This window comes from Phyllobates terribilis, unplaced genomic scaffold (assembly GCF_046119375.1).
Source record: "Phyllobates terribilis strain yellow unplaced genomic scaffold, ASM4611937v1 Scaffold_3__8_contigs__length_932513732, whole genome shotgun sequence".
Taxonomy (NCBI): Eukaryota; Metazoa; Chordata; class Amphibia; order Anura; family Dendrobatidae; genus Phyllobates; species Phyllobates terribilis.
In genome coordinates, this window is record NW_027362763.1 from 915,892,694 (window position 1) to 915,908,343 (window position 15,650).

The 15,650-nt window shown below is 40.4% G+C and overlaps 1 protein-coding gene across 4 annotated transcripts in view; it reads left to right on the plus strand.

The window, feature by feature from the left end:
- KIF26B (kinesin family member 26B) overlaps nt 1-15,650 on the plus strand; it is a 607,348-nt gene that overhangs the window by 286,627 nt on the left and 305,071 nt on the right. The window lies entirely within an intron of this gene.

A 15,650-nucleotide genomic window follows, 5' to 3' on the forward strand; every position in this document is an offset into this window, starting at 1 on the left:
TAGTATATTTGATTATTTTTACGTTCCATACTCTCTTTTTCAGGAATACTAGTCATATAATCAATAACCAAGAAGTTGTTTTCTAAGTTAAAAAAAAGTAAAAAATACCAACAGCATTTCATTTTCAGTCTCAGATCTGACTGTCCATTTTTCGACTTCATGGGTAATGCAGACCCTTCTTTTACATCAGAATTCTGCTACCACTAAGAGATCCTATGGGGTCAATGCAACTACATCCTGTTGACTATTTGCATAGACAACTGGACTGTTGTCTTTATGCCGGTATGACACCACTATGTGACCTTCCATAGCTATAGGGCTTGTTCAGACGGGTCTGTTCTGTCCGAGTAAAAATCGGACAGCACACGGACCAATGTAATTCAATAGGGCTGCTCAGATGACAGTTTTATTACATGGACCAAGTATCCTTGTGAAAAAAATTGCATCATGCGCTATTCTCTTCCGATTCTCGCCCAGTCAAGTCTATGGGTGCGTAGAAGTAAAATACTGAGCATCTGTGTAACATCCAATTTTTTCAGATACGTTGCCATTGTTAACCTAGGAAACATTTCAGCTGAGGGTTTGTGAAAAGGACATATTCCTTTGGCTTAACTTAGTTTGTGGGGCCTTATGAATTATAGCAACAGGAGCCTTTGTATCAGCTGGACATGTTCACAGATCTGTATGTGAATAGAGCCTGAGTGCATTTGAGTCTGAAATGGAAAAAGGGGTCTAGTGCGGCAATTTTTTTTTAAAGAACTGTCAGTCAGTCTCAAGGTTTTAAAGTAGGTTAAACCCCATTTGCCAAGATTTGTGCATTGGAAGTTGAGGGACATACTATTTATTTCCTTTATATTATACGGTAGTCTGTTATCTTTGCACATAGTTGTTATTGTAATAGTTATTCACAGTCAGAATTCGGTTATTCCCCTATAACTCTCCTATTAAGTCTAAGTCACGCTGTTTGCTTCTCCTTTTTCTGAAAGACTAGTATTTAGACTAAATGTTAAAATTGCAGTAATCTTGCCGAGTTGTTGCCAAGGAAATGGACAGTGATGAGCATGTTTAAGATGCTAAAATTGTTCTAACCGAAATGTAAATCTCTCCTGGGATTTGGCTTAGCAACATTTGATAGACTGCAGAAACAAACAGAAAAGTATCCAATTCTTAAATGAAAATCATTTTTCAATCAGGTGGGACTGTAACAAGTGAATTCATATATGTGTATTGTAAGTATGTCCGATACAAATCAGCAGAATTCTTCTTTAATTACAGCACAGATACATTTTAATTTATTAGGTCTGTTTAGAACAAGGTTAAGCGTAAAGGCAGAGGATCCAAAACAGAGCACAGAAGTCATGGAAGGACAAACCATTCCTCACTGCCTGCACTAATGCCGGTGAATTAAACAGCTCCAGAGTCAGGATACTGTAATTCCTTACTGACAAGAGTCTAGCAAATCCAGTCCTCTCGGGATCGCAGCTCTGCAAGCTTGTAATTTTACAGACAGCTCACTCTTTACTTCTTGTGGGCCCTTATGGCAGGTCATACTTTGACCTTGAAATTCCATATGTGATTGAACAATTCAGCTGCTTTTAGTTAGGAGACCTGCGTGCAGAATATTTTTTTCTGATGACTGTTTTAAATCTAAAGTCAAACCATGGAGAAACTGTGAGAGTCTATATTACCTGTAGTTGTTTTTGGAATTTACTTATTTACTTTTTTTTGGTGTATTATATGGATAAGATGAGGCAGTATATATTTATTGTAAGGGTAGGTTTACATGACCGTATAAAAACTCATTCAAACTTTCATATAGAAAAGCAGGACGATTTTTTTCACACTTGTCACCTGTGTGCAGTCAATGTACAATCCGTTTTTTTTTTACTCAGCAGCTTTTAATCATTTACAGGACCATTTACATTTTCCTATGTTACAGAATTGCAATGTATCCATAAAAAGCGGATGCTATACTGTCGCATCCAATTTTTTTCTCTCACCTATAAACTTGAATGGGCGAGTCTCATGCACTTTCCAAAAGAAAATCAAAGCATCATCAGAGGGCAGTGGCCGTAGCCTCTGTCCCTCCCTAAAACAAAGCGTCATCAGTGATACTTGTTTCAGGGGCGGGGATAGTCCCTGCATAATGTCATTGTGCGATGTGCACAATGACAGTGCCCGCTCTGTATTTCCGGCTCAGATCAGCAGTGAAGAATAATTGTATGCCCAAATATTGTGATCCTTTGTCCACTCCAAAACGTGGTCCACAGCAACTTGTTTTATAGGGGGCAAGTAGGAAAGAAACCCCAGTGTCTTCTCACTCCAGTCAGAAATTGTTGTAATATGTAAGGATAAACTGTGCAGTCTCATAAAGAAATATGATTCTAAGACAGTTATCCTTAAAAGGGTCTTTCATTAGAGTAGCTGCAGCATTTACTTGCGCTGTAGTCATGATAAAGTCATTGGGAGCATGGAAGAGCTGTGGGTGAATAATGCTCTGATATTTTAACTTCTGCAATCAGTTATAACTTATCAGTTATAAAATAAATTGTTTGAAAACATTTAACTCCTTTTCGACTTAGGCTGTAATACTATGTCCTGTGTCAAGTTAATGTGTACAGAACGGGTTCTGAAGCCACCTGTGTTAAATTTCAAATGGGATGAAATAACAATTCTACCATTGTGTTTTAGGGTTTTGTTTTTACAGCGCTGTTCTTTAACCCCTTAAGCCCCGCGGGTGGTTTGCACGTTAATGATCGGGCCAATTTTTACAATTCTGACCACTGTCAATTTATGAGGTAATTACTCTGGAACGCTTCAACGGATCCCTCTGATTTTGAGATTGTTTTTTCGTGACATATTGTACTTCATGATTGTGGAAAAATTTATTCGATATCACTTGCGTTTATTTGTGAAAAAAACAGAAATTTGGCGAAAATTTTGAAAATTTTGCAATTTTGCAACATGATATCCGCTAACAAATTGAGCCAACAATTTGTTAGCGGATATCATGTTGCATTTGGAGAGTCCCTGTGTGCCCAAACATTGGAGCTCCCCCACAAGTGACCCCATTTTGGAAACTAGACCCCCCAAGGCACCTATCTAGATTCATAGTGAGCACTTGGAACCCCAGGTGCTTCACAAATTGATTCATAAAAATGAAAAAGTGTTTTTTTTTTCACTTTTTCATTTTTACGAATCAATTTGTGAAGCACCTGGGGGTTCCAAGTGCTTACTATGCATCTAGATAGGTGCCTTGGGGGGTCTAGTTTCCAAAATGGGGTCACTTGTGGGGGAGCTCCAATGTTTGGGCACACAGGGGCTCTCCAAACGCAACATGGCGTCCGCTAACAATTTGAGCCGATTTTCCATTCAATTTGTTAGCAGACACCATGTCGCGTTTGGAGAGCCCGTGATGTGCCTAAACAGTGGAGCTCCCCCACAAGTGTCCCCATTTTGGAAACTATACCCCTCAAGGATTTTATTAAGGTGTATAGTGAACATTTTGAACCCAGAGGTACGGCACAGAATTTGTTTACATTAGGTCATCATATTGAATAAGTTGTCATTATTCTTGAGCGCAAGTGCTCGCTACTTGAGTTTGCATCGGGTACTCAGGTATGCACCATGTACAGCGTGTGCTCGAGTGACATGCTTGAGTCCCTGCTCCGCATGTTTCACGGTTATTAGACACCCAAAAAAAACCATGCGGGGATCGCTCGTGCATGGCAGGCAATCCCCGTAAAGTTTTTTGGCCGCGAAGCATATGGGGCAGAGACTCGAGCATGTCACTCAAATACCCACGATACTCAGTGCATACCAGAGCACCCGATGCAAACTCAAGTAGCGAGCACTTGCTCTCAACACTAGTCGCCATATCGTCATCTTTTTTTCTTACTTTTGAAAAAAATCCCAACCCCAGCCCTAACCCTAGCACAACCCTAGCCCTAGCACAACCCTAGCCCCAGCACAACCCTAGCCCCAGCACAACCCCTGCCCCAGCACAACCCTAGCCCCAAACCCAGCCCTAACCCTAGCCCAATCCTAACCCAAGAGTTTATTTTTGACGCCGTTCCTTGTGCGGTATAAGTGATTAGACGACTTTATTCTTCAGGTCGGTGTGATTACAGCAATGCCAGAATCATATGGGGTTTTTATGACTGACAGCTGTCACACACTAAAAGACGCATTTTTTGTAAAATCTAGTTTTTGCATCGCCATATTTTGAAAGCTATAATTTTTCCAGATTTTGGCAGACAGTCATGTGACGGCTCGTTTTTTGCGGGATGACTTGACGTTGTTATTGGTGCCATTTTCAGGCACGTGACATTTTTTGATCGCTTTCTATTCCGATTTTTGGGAGGCAGAATAAACAAAAACCAACAATTCAGGAATTGTTTTTTTTTTTTTTTTTATTCTGTTCCGCGTGTGGTAAAATTGATGAGGTAGCTTTATTCTTCGGGTCAGTACGTTTACAGCGGTACCACATTTGTATCATTTTTCTATGTTTTGGCGCTTATACACAATAAAAGCTATTTTATAGAAAAAAATATTTTTTAGCATAGCTTTATTCTGAGAGCTATAACTTTTTTATTTTTCGGCTGATGGAGCTGTATGGTGGCTTGTTTTTTGCGGGACGAGATGACGTTTTCAGCGGTATCATTTTTATTTATATGTGTCTTTTTGATCGCGTGTTATTCCACTTTTTGTTTGGCGGTATGGTGATAAAGCATTGTTTTTTGCTTCGTTTTTTTTTTTTTTTTTTTACCGTGTTCACTGAAGGGGTTAACTAGTGGGACAGTTTTATAGGTCAGGTTGTTCCGGACGCGGCGATACCAAATATGTGTACTTTTATTGTTTTTTTTTTTTATAATAATATTTATTGATGAGTACATTATATTTTTATTTTTGGTGTATTATTTTTTTTATTTTTTTATAATATTTTTGCACATTTTTTTTTTTCCCACTTTCACACAGTTTATACACTTTATTACTTTGTCCCACTCTGGGACTTTCACTTTTTTTTTTCTGATCGCCTGCATGGCACTAGAATGAAGCACCATCCCTATGCCATGAAGGCTGTCAGAAGTGCACAGTGTGAAGATTGCTTGGAGATGCACTGCGCATGCCCAAGCAATCTTCCTGCTCTCTGGTGACCCGGATGTTGTCATGACGACATCGGGTCGTCATGGCAACACCCGGGAAGCCTTTGCAGACTGCGCTGGAAGCCGGAAGAGGAGGTGAGTATCGCCGATCACCTCCCCTTGCCCCCGCAATGCCGCGATCGACTTCGATCGCAGCATCGCAGGGGTTAATGTGCTGGGAGCGGTGCAGGACCGCTCCCTGCACATAGTACCGGGTGTCAGCTGTGACAATCAGCTGACACCCGGCGGCGATCGCGCCCGCACAGCCTGTGTGCGCGCGCGATCGCCATGACGTACTAATACGGGTCTGGCTCTTAAGTCCCAGGGCACAGACGCGTATTAGTACGTCAGATGTTATTAAGGGGTTAAAGGGTTTTCCCACAAACAAAAGTTGATTTTAATCAATAGATCTTGAAATAATAACTTCCACAATGAGATGTATTTAAATAAAATGTTCCTGTGCTGAGAAAATCTTATAAATGTGTCCCTGCTTTGTGCTGTGTAATGGCTGTGTCTTACCGTGCAGGAACATGGTCTGATCATGCCACATCTCCTGGGCAGGGGGGGAGCAAAGAGTATACAGACATTACAGCAGGGGATCTTTTCGTTTACTTCACTTTGTCAGACAGGTCCTATTTAAGTGACTTCTTGATTGAGATCAGGTGTGGCAGTAATCAGGCCTGGGTGTGGCTAGGGTAATTGAACTCAGCTTCCCAAATATGTGATAAACCACTGTTAATTTATGTTTTAAGGGGGAGGGGGAATAACTTTTTCACACAGGGCTCTGTAGATTTGGATTTATTTTTCCCTTAATAATAAAGACCTTCATTAAAAAGCTGCATTTGTTTACTTTTGTTATCTTTGTCTAATGTTTAAATTTGTTTTGTGATCTGAAAAATTTAAGTGTGACAAACATGCAAAAGAATAAGAAATCAGAAAGGGGGCAAACACTTTTTTACATCACTGTATTTGTTTGCAAAGTTTAGAGAATTATTAATGATAATCCTATAAGGTGAAAATAGGCCCTAGAAGAAGTGGGATGCCATAAGAACATATTGCGGTGTACTGGAAAAAGCCACAATTCTTCAATTACAACCCATGTAGCGTATCAAAATGGGCCGTCCAAGAGGAGATTGATCTAAGGTTTGTGGCCTAGTAATATTTTTGCAAATTAGGAATCGTGAGGCCTCTCTGTGACCTCCCCAATGGCATTAATGACCTTCGTATTCTGTGGCCCTTAGTGTCCCCTATGTAGTTAAGTATTCTAGTTTGTAGGGATTAAAGGTCCTCTTTAAATGGTCCGATTAAATGGTGCAATCATTCTGGTTCCAATCAACCCAGTGGCTGGGCTTCATAAGATATTAGTAGCTATGAATGTACATAGAAGAATTTATAGCCCAAATTGGAGATGCTTTTTTGTGATGGAAATAATTCTAAAATGTACAGATGTTGAGTATATGTGAAATTTTATTTGGGCCATATTACAGATCTATACATATATAATTCCGCAGTGTGCTTAAAGAGTATTTCCATCTATCCCAATGTGTAGTAGGAATAATAATAATAATAATAAAAAATAATAATAATATTAGGAAATATCTCCAATTAGAAATGTAGTATAGTTTTTCTGATTTGCTAATGTCACTTACCCCATGTGCAGGGCATTGCAGGACCCTAGGTATCCATGGTTACGACCACTTATATAGTGACAATTAGCTAATTAGTTGTTAGTGGTCATAACCATGGATATCTAAGGTGCTACAATGCTCTGCACATGGGCTAATCGACACAGCGAATCTGAAGAACTATAGTATATTTCTAATTGGAGGTTTATGCTAATATTATTATTATTACACCTACTGCATATTGGGATAGGATCTTGGAGATGGGAATACCCATTTAAAGTCTTAACTCTACTCCAAAGACTTGCTATATATCTAAATGCCCAATATCACTAAAATATTTTTATAGGGGAACTGTACAGTATATAAGCACATATTGTTAGCCACAATCTACATAATTTATAAAGTCGATCCACTTATACAAATTTACTGTGTAAAAGTATTTATTATTAGGAAATAGGAGAAAAGCTGTTCAGGATGTGCATGAGAAATACAGATGGGTAACAGACAAACCCATACAGTATGTGGAGTCCACATTAATTATAGAAGGACATATGTTTGTGGCACAGATGGGACAAATATACAAACAACCCGGTCACCACATGTCTAAACGCTAAATATGAAGTCGTCACAGGCATACGCCCTGAGGAAGGGGGCTGTTTCCACTTAAGATTTTGGACAAGGCAGCTTATATCATATGTAATATGATTGATGTCATTTTCCCTATTAACCTCTTTCCACGAGGGTGGTTTTTAGCATATATGAGTGATGAAAGGCTGCAGACAATGTCATGAAGTTTGGTCTACAGGATTTTTAATAGTGCAGTGGCCTAAGCACGTGAAGCCCCAATTCTTTGTATAAGGCCGGGTTCAGACAACCATATGAAAAATTGTCCTATTTTCATCCAGAAAAAAGGACAATTTTCATCCATGTTATCATCTGTATTCCATTGGTGTGTCATCCTGCTGTAGGGTTATTTTGTTACATCAGTATGACAATAAAATAACATCTGCTTAAAAAAACTAACAAGACCAAATACAATTTACTAGGATAATAATTGCAATGTAACCATTAAAATTGGATGCAATACACATGATCCATATGGGATCCGATGTGTTTTGCGCACCCATAAATTTAAATAGGTGATGAAATATGGAAGAGAATAGTATATGCTGCAATTTTTTTTTTTTCACATGAACATTTGTTGATGTTAAAAAAAATTCTTGACGTTTGAGAATAGACCGCGCTGCTGTGTGCAAGAAGCAGCTCTAGAGCGGAATAGCCGTCTCGTCGCTTTATTTTTACGCGTTTCGTGCTTGCACCGAGCCCTTTTTCACAAAACAAACTACATAGCACAATTAAATGGGTGAGTCCCATGTAAAATACGGAAGAGAATAGAATATAACCTGCAATTTTTTTCTCATAGATATCTGTCGGTGTTAAAAAAAAGTCATCTAAACAGCCCTATTCAATAACATTGTTCAGCATGGTGTCTGTGTGCTATCTGAACGAGCTCTAAAAATGACATTTGTTTCTAATTTAGCTACTACACATGACTTGAAAAAGTTTTAGTAACCTCAAATATCATAACACTACACCACGATATGAAACAAGTTTCGCAAAATGTCGATTGCCTTCATATATTTACTGAATTATCCGGGGGTGAAATCAGGGAAATACACAACCACATATTACCTGGCATATTCAAGTTTATACAGCTCAGAGTTGGAATATATACATAAAAATGATGATATGGTGAAAATGCTCACTTGCCTAACAATTGTGCACACAGTGTATATCCGTTTTTGGGGATTGATCTTACTGACATATTCCCTTTCAAATAATTTTCAATAACAGCTAGATGAACACTCGTTCAGGATTTCCTCAGCTAAGCTGATAGTTTTATTCCAGTAGCAGATGACCAATAATACAGCCAAACCTCACCCAGGAAAAAAAGCTTTGAGGACTGGAAGCAGGCTGTGACAGCCAAATGATCAGAAATTGAATGTAGGTATAGAGCGGTGCATTGCTGGCAGCATTGAAGTCTGCTTGGATGCAATGTGCCACTGACCTACGTATACAGACCAAACCTGACTTTTAGATGCAGGTCATTTGGCATATGTGGCTTTGCCACGATGTGCTTCTGGAGCTACCTTGCCAAGCTATGTGCTCGTCACTCCCCACTACAGCTGCCTGTCAGGAGCTTGTGGTTGCTTAAAGGAGTTAATCTTTTTCTCCAGTTTGGTTAAAAAAAAACAAGCTGTACTCATCATCCCCAGGTCCCCCATTGAGTTTCTGCTGCTGCTCCCAGTGTCTGGCATTGGCTGCAGCACAGACATCACGATGACAGTATGGCCAATCAGGGAGCTCAGAGACCGTGTAGATGGAAAGCTCATAGCCTCTGAGCTCACTGATTGGCTGCTTCAATGCCTACGTGACGTTAATGCGGCAGGAGCATTAGTGGAGAGTCATCTTTGGACCCAGAGAAGGTGAGTATAATGTGATTTGTTTTTTTTATATCAAACTGCACCCCAGGACAATGATTAACTGAAAGGGGACAACCCCTTTAACTCTGAATCCTAGTGGTGCACTGATCCTAATCTGAAAAGAGGACCATGGTATGTGAATACAACCTGGGAATGGGGGGAGGGGTGGGTGTAAGGGATGATTAGGGAATAGCATCTGAGGGATGATTACTGCAACAAATCTGATAATAGGGGAATGTGCGGAAGTGGTATGTTCAGGTTGTATGGCATTTTCATATTGAGCATTATCCATTTCAGATAATGGTTGGCCCCAGTGCAGTTTGATAAAAAAAAACCACTGTACTCATGTAACTCAGGGTCACGGGCGAGTCACCGCTGCTGCTCCTAGTGTCTATTATTGGCAGCGGTGATGTGTCATGTCGAGAACACTGCAGCCAATCAGTGAGCTCAGCGGCTCTGAAGGAGGCCTTCCATCTAGACTGGCAGAGCCGCTGAGCGCATTGATTGGCTACAGCAGTGTTGATGTGACGTCAGGCGAAGGCTGAGTATCGCCGGTGGCCCCGGGGAAGGTGAGTACAGCGCGGTTTGTTACTTTTTTTTTTAACAAACTGCAATCCTGGGCTGAACATTATCTGAAAGGGGAAAAACCCTCTAATTCAGCTTATTGGTTTGGGCCTCCACAACTGTTCCAGTATCTCACGTGGCTCCTTGGGAAAATTAATTGCTCACCACTGAATTAGATTGTTAATCAATCCTGAATTTAGTGGCTTTGGCCCACATTAATCTGAGATGTACAGCCAGCTTCAGTTACCCATTGCTTACTTCATTTATTATAAAACCACTCTATTGTACCAGTATTTCGATGAATGTTTAAGGTTAACAAGCTCCCCGCCCTTTTTGCTTTGGATTAAAGGGATTACTCAGCTTTGTTAGTGATTTTTCTCTTCTCTTACATAAAAAAGGACTGATTTTCACCAGTGTTTTGGATCAAATTTTCATCTGTGTATGGTTTCTTATTAAGTTTTTGTCATCAGAGTTTCGTGGAGTTTTTTTGTATACAAAAAGTTTTCTCAAGTTTCCCCAATCAAACAAACATGAAAATCGGACGACACATGAATGGCATCCAAGTGCTGTCTGATTTTTTCACTGATCAATTGACTTGTCTCTGTGTTTTTCTCTGCAAAAATACACAGTCAAGAGAATGGCCCAATTAACTATAATAGGTATAACTTCTATTCATGAAAAACACATATAGAACCCTTATGTGAAAAAGTGTTGTCTGAATGAGCCCTTAGTTGTATGCGGTATTGCAGCTCAGCCCCATTCACTTCAATAGTGCTACGCTGCATACACAATCCATAGAAGTAATCCTGTACAATGTTTCCCCGATTAACCAACCAAATACAGTTTGAAAGACAGGAGGCAGGCAAGTCCAGTTATCGTCATTCTGGGGCCAGCTAACTTATTGGAATATGTTCAAATTAAAAGGAATCTGTCACTAGATTATTGGTACCACATCTGAGAGCAGCCACGATGTTGGGGGTGAGACCCTGATTACAGAAAGGTATCATTTACTGAGCTGCTTGCTGTATTTTTTTTCCAGAAAATCACTGTTTTCTCTGGTGCAGATCTAGCAGTTCTCTGAATTCTGAGCTCTGTATAACCCTGCCCACATCACTGATTGGCAGCTTTCTGCCCATCTACAATGCATACAGAGAGCTGCCAATCAGTGGTGGGGAGTGTTAAACAGATCAGAGTGAATATGCTTGATTACCTGGAAGCAGGTTTACTAGTCCTCTAGTGATAATCTCCTGCTGCTAACACTGATTTTATCAAAACTACTGCAAGCAGCCCAGTAAGTGTCACATCACTGGCGCTGGAATCAGGATTTCTGTCCCTACAATATGCTGCTCTCAGATTAAGGGGCAAAAACCTGAAGAAAGATTCCCTTTAACATTGTGAGTGCATACAGTTTTGCTATTTTACTATTAGGATTATAGGAAACATACAGTAATGGAGCTCAGGTATCGAAAACTTTGTGGTGGAAAAAAGTCAGAAAATTTGGAAATGTAGAGTACTTTATCTATTTTTACCATATTCGATTTTTAACCATATTTTCTATCTATGGTATATATTTGCTATATCTATGAACATTTTCAGTGCCTTAAAGGTGACAACGAAATACATTTTATACATTTATTACATGCGACCTCCCAGCTTCCTTTCTATGCTTCGGCTTCTTGTAGATCTAGTCCGCTGTGCCTTCTTCTGCAGATCGGATTCTTCCTGGGATTAGTTTAGTGACATTGCAAATTGAAACACTGTGATTTATTCCCGGAGATAAGAAACACATGCTCTATCTGTTATCATCACATCAGCTCAATGCAGATACCATCCATTTTGCTGCCTGATAATAGAATTTATGTATAACAGGGAAACTATATGGCAGATCTCCTCTGAGGTCTTGTTGACTTGTACCCAGACAGTTCTGGTCCTTTTTTGCTTCATTATCCCCAGCTCTTCTCTGCCTTTACAGCGTTACCATCCTGCAGTCAGCGAGAGCGGGAACCCCTGAGGGGCTGACAATACCGCGTCCACTAATGATTCTTCTTCCTTCCCCCTGCACCCACCCAGAGGTTCTGCAGTTATTAGTCCGCTCAGTTGAATTATTTAATCAAGGTGCCTTGAGTTTATTTCCCAGGAACATTACTATATAGTTAATATGTTCATTTTACTGGCACAGGGAATCTAATGGAACCTTACAAATTAAGGAAGATATCATTGCTTAGGTAACCAAATATTAGGATTTCCCTTATTGGTCTTACTGAGCATGCATTCTGTAAAGTCTTTATTTATAAATTAATGTTTCTTTTAATAAGCATATTGTTACAATGTGTCTGTCACTGCAGACAATATGGTATCGCCTGGCTGTAATAGAGGCTGATGTCTTTAGATCTGTCACCATCTTAGAAAAATGTCATAATTCTTGCTGAATCCTGATATTCTCAACTTAATTGGAGACAAATGATTTGTAGTCACGTACACATACACACGGGGCTAAGGATAGCAGGTATGGCAGCAAGCCTGGCGCACAAATGATAGTTTGTGATTACCCACCATTCGTCCCATCCTCCATTAGAAACATTTTATTGGATTTATGCTGAGTAGTGTTACAGGTCGGGGCTGTATACAAGATCTTAAATAAATGAAAGATTTATTTGATTTAGAAATAAATTAGTCACCAATAACCAAGGTCGGTCTGGGGTGTCTGGGGCCCACAAGGAGAATTAACTCTAGGGGCCCACTCTACAACTACTGTATATGCAAATACCTGTTAGCCGCTATCCCCCGTTATAGTGGAGCATCAACTGTAAGGCACAGGCTGCTCCTACACATCTACTGTGCGCCATCATAACTGGGATGTACAATTACGATAATTTGCATTAAAGGGCTTGTTTAGCTAAAACAAGTTATCACCGATCCATGGGCTCCACAGGATAGGGGATCACTTATTGATCGTTTGGGTCCGATCATTGGAAACTGCACCAAACGGAGGGATGGGGATATTACACTTTTATCCCCATTTTAAAATGCAGCAGCAGGTGGGACGTCTGACTGCAGCTCCCTTCAACCTTTTTGGGGTTTTCAGAAAAAAACAAGAGCAGCGCTCGCAGCCACTGAGGGAATGAATGGATCAGTGGTCAAGCCGCAAAATGAGCTCCAGTGTAATGGGGATAAAAGCTCCACATTCTGCTGAATGGGTCCTAGCAGTCAGACGCCCACTAATCAATAACTTATCCTGTGGAGAGATAATTACTTTTTTTCACCTGACAACCCATGTAAGTGCCTCTTGTTCCAAGTATTTAATCACTAATGGAAATAAATAATATTCTCCTAATTAATATCAGAGAGAACAAATGACCGCTATACACAACACAATCCACTATACCAAGACCAATAATACCACATACAAAAGAGATAAATACTGCTACACCATGACTGGACTACATATTTCCAGCATATAGCAACCAAATAATACCACATATAAGGGAGAAATACCGCCACACCATGATTGGACCACATATTACCACCACATAGTGACCAAATAATGCCATATACAAGGAACAAATACCATCACACTGTGACCAGACCACATATTACCACCACATAATGCCCGAATAATACCACATACAAGGGACAAATACTGCCACACCATGACCAGACCACATATTACCACCACATAGTGACCGAATACTACAATGCTGATCATGAATGCAAACCACAATACTAACAACACTGTTATTGCCACTGACATTATACACAAGAGCTCTGTATATTGTATACAGTGTATAGTGTAAGCGTACAGGTAATACATTGATCACCAGTGACATTATACACAGGAGCTCTGTATATAGTGTCAGTGTACTGGTAATGCAGTGATCACCAGTGACATAATACATAGGAGCTCTGTATATAGTGTATAGGTAATAAAGTGATCACCAGTGGCATTATACATAGGAATTCTGCATATAGTGTCAGTGTACAGGTAATACAGCGATCACCAGTGATATTATACACTGGAGCTCTGTATATAGTGTCAATGTACAGGTAATACAGTGATCACCAGTGACTTTATACACAGGAGCTCTGTATAAAGTGTCAGAGTGCAGGTAATACAGGAATCACCAGTGACATTATACACAGGAGTTCATCGTATAGTGCACAGTGTACAGGTAATATAGTGATCACCAGTGACATTATACACAGAAGCTCTGTATATAGTGTCAGTGTACAGGTGATGCAGGGATCGCCAGTGACATTATACACAGAAGCTCTGTATATAGTGTCAGTGTACAGGTGATACAGGGATCACCAGTGACATTATACACAGGAGCTCTATATATAGTATCAGTGTACAGGTGATACAGGGATCACCAGTGACATTATACACAGAAGCTCTGTATATAGTGTCAGTGTACAGGTGATACAGGGATCACCAGTGACATTATACACAGAAGCTCTGTATATAGTGTCAGTGTACAGGTGATACAGGGATCACCAGTGACATTATACACGGGAGCTCTGTATATAGTGTCAGTGTACAGGTGATACAGGGATCACCAGTGACATTATACACAGGAGCTCTGTTTATAGTGTCAGTGTACAGGTAATACAGGTATCACCAATGACATTATACACAGGAGCTCTGTATGTAGTATATAGTGTATAGTGTGCGTGTACATGTAATACACTGACTCACCAGTGACGTCTCTAGGTGAAGTCCTTTATATTCGCTTTTCTTCTTCATCTGGCACAGACCGCCATCACTTCTTCCAGCCAGGACTCATCTCTGCAGAAAATAACGCACAGTCATCAATAGCTAATCGCTTCTAGAGCACGTTCCCCACTTTTCCCTCAACTGCTACACTAGGCAAGATGAAGACAGTAACAGGACACTAACAGGTCCCCAATTTTGTTCCCCACCATGGAAAAAGTTTCCTGAAAAGTTAATTATATTAGAGTAGTAATAATGTCCCCCACTTGCCACCATATTCTAATAATGTAGGTTCCTCATTCTCGACCCAAAACAGTAATTAAGTCCCTCATCCTGGCCCCCTTTATTTAATAAGGTGCCCCATCCTTGGCCCCTATGCCCTGGGTCTAGCAGCCTGGCTTCCCCCTTGTTCCAGGTCCAGCAGCCTGGCTTCCCCCATGTCACAGGTCCAGCAGCCTGGCTTCCCCCATGTCACAGGTCCAGCAGTCTGGTTCCCCCATGTTTCAGGTCCAGCAGCCTAGCTTCCCCCATGTCCCAGTCTAACTAGTTGTTATGGGCAAATACCACCCCTTTCCTTTTTACTTTACACCTGATTTGATATATCTTGTGCATTTAATGGGAATCTGTCACCAGGTATAGTGACAGTGAGCTATCAGAGGAGGGGTTGTGGTCGGACCAGGGCTCACGAGAGCTGAAGTCCAGGTGATAAAGCATTCATTGTATTGAAACAACAGCACACAGCCTAATAAGTGACACATACCTGAAATCTGTGTTTCAGCCCCTACTTCATGTGGTCCTCAGATTACACAGCAAAAACCTGCTGTCAGATTCCCTTTAATATGTCAGGAGACAGACAGGTTACATTCTCTAGATATCTGTAAAAAGTTAAACTAGTGGGTTCTAGAAGCATCCTTGAGGGAAGTAGCATTTAATAGTTTGCATACTGCTTCTGTCTAGCAATTAAAATGACTGGGAGGTGGCACAGTATGAGGATCTTAAGCTGGCCCGCAGGCTCATCATCTTGCTCATGATGCTACAACATGCAAGTGACACTAATAACAGAAGTTAGGCTATGATTATATAGTGTCAGTGTGTCAGTATGGGGGATATCAGCTGCTTACCT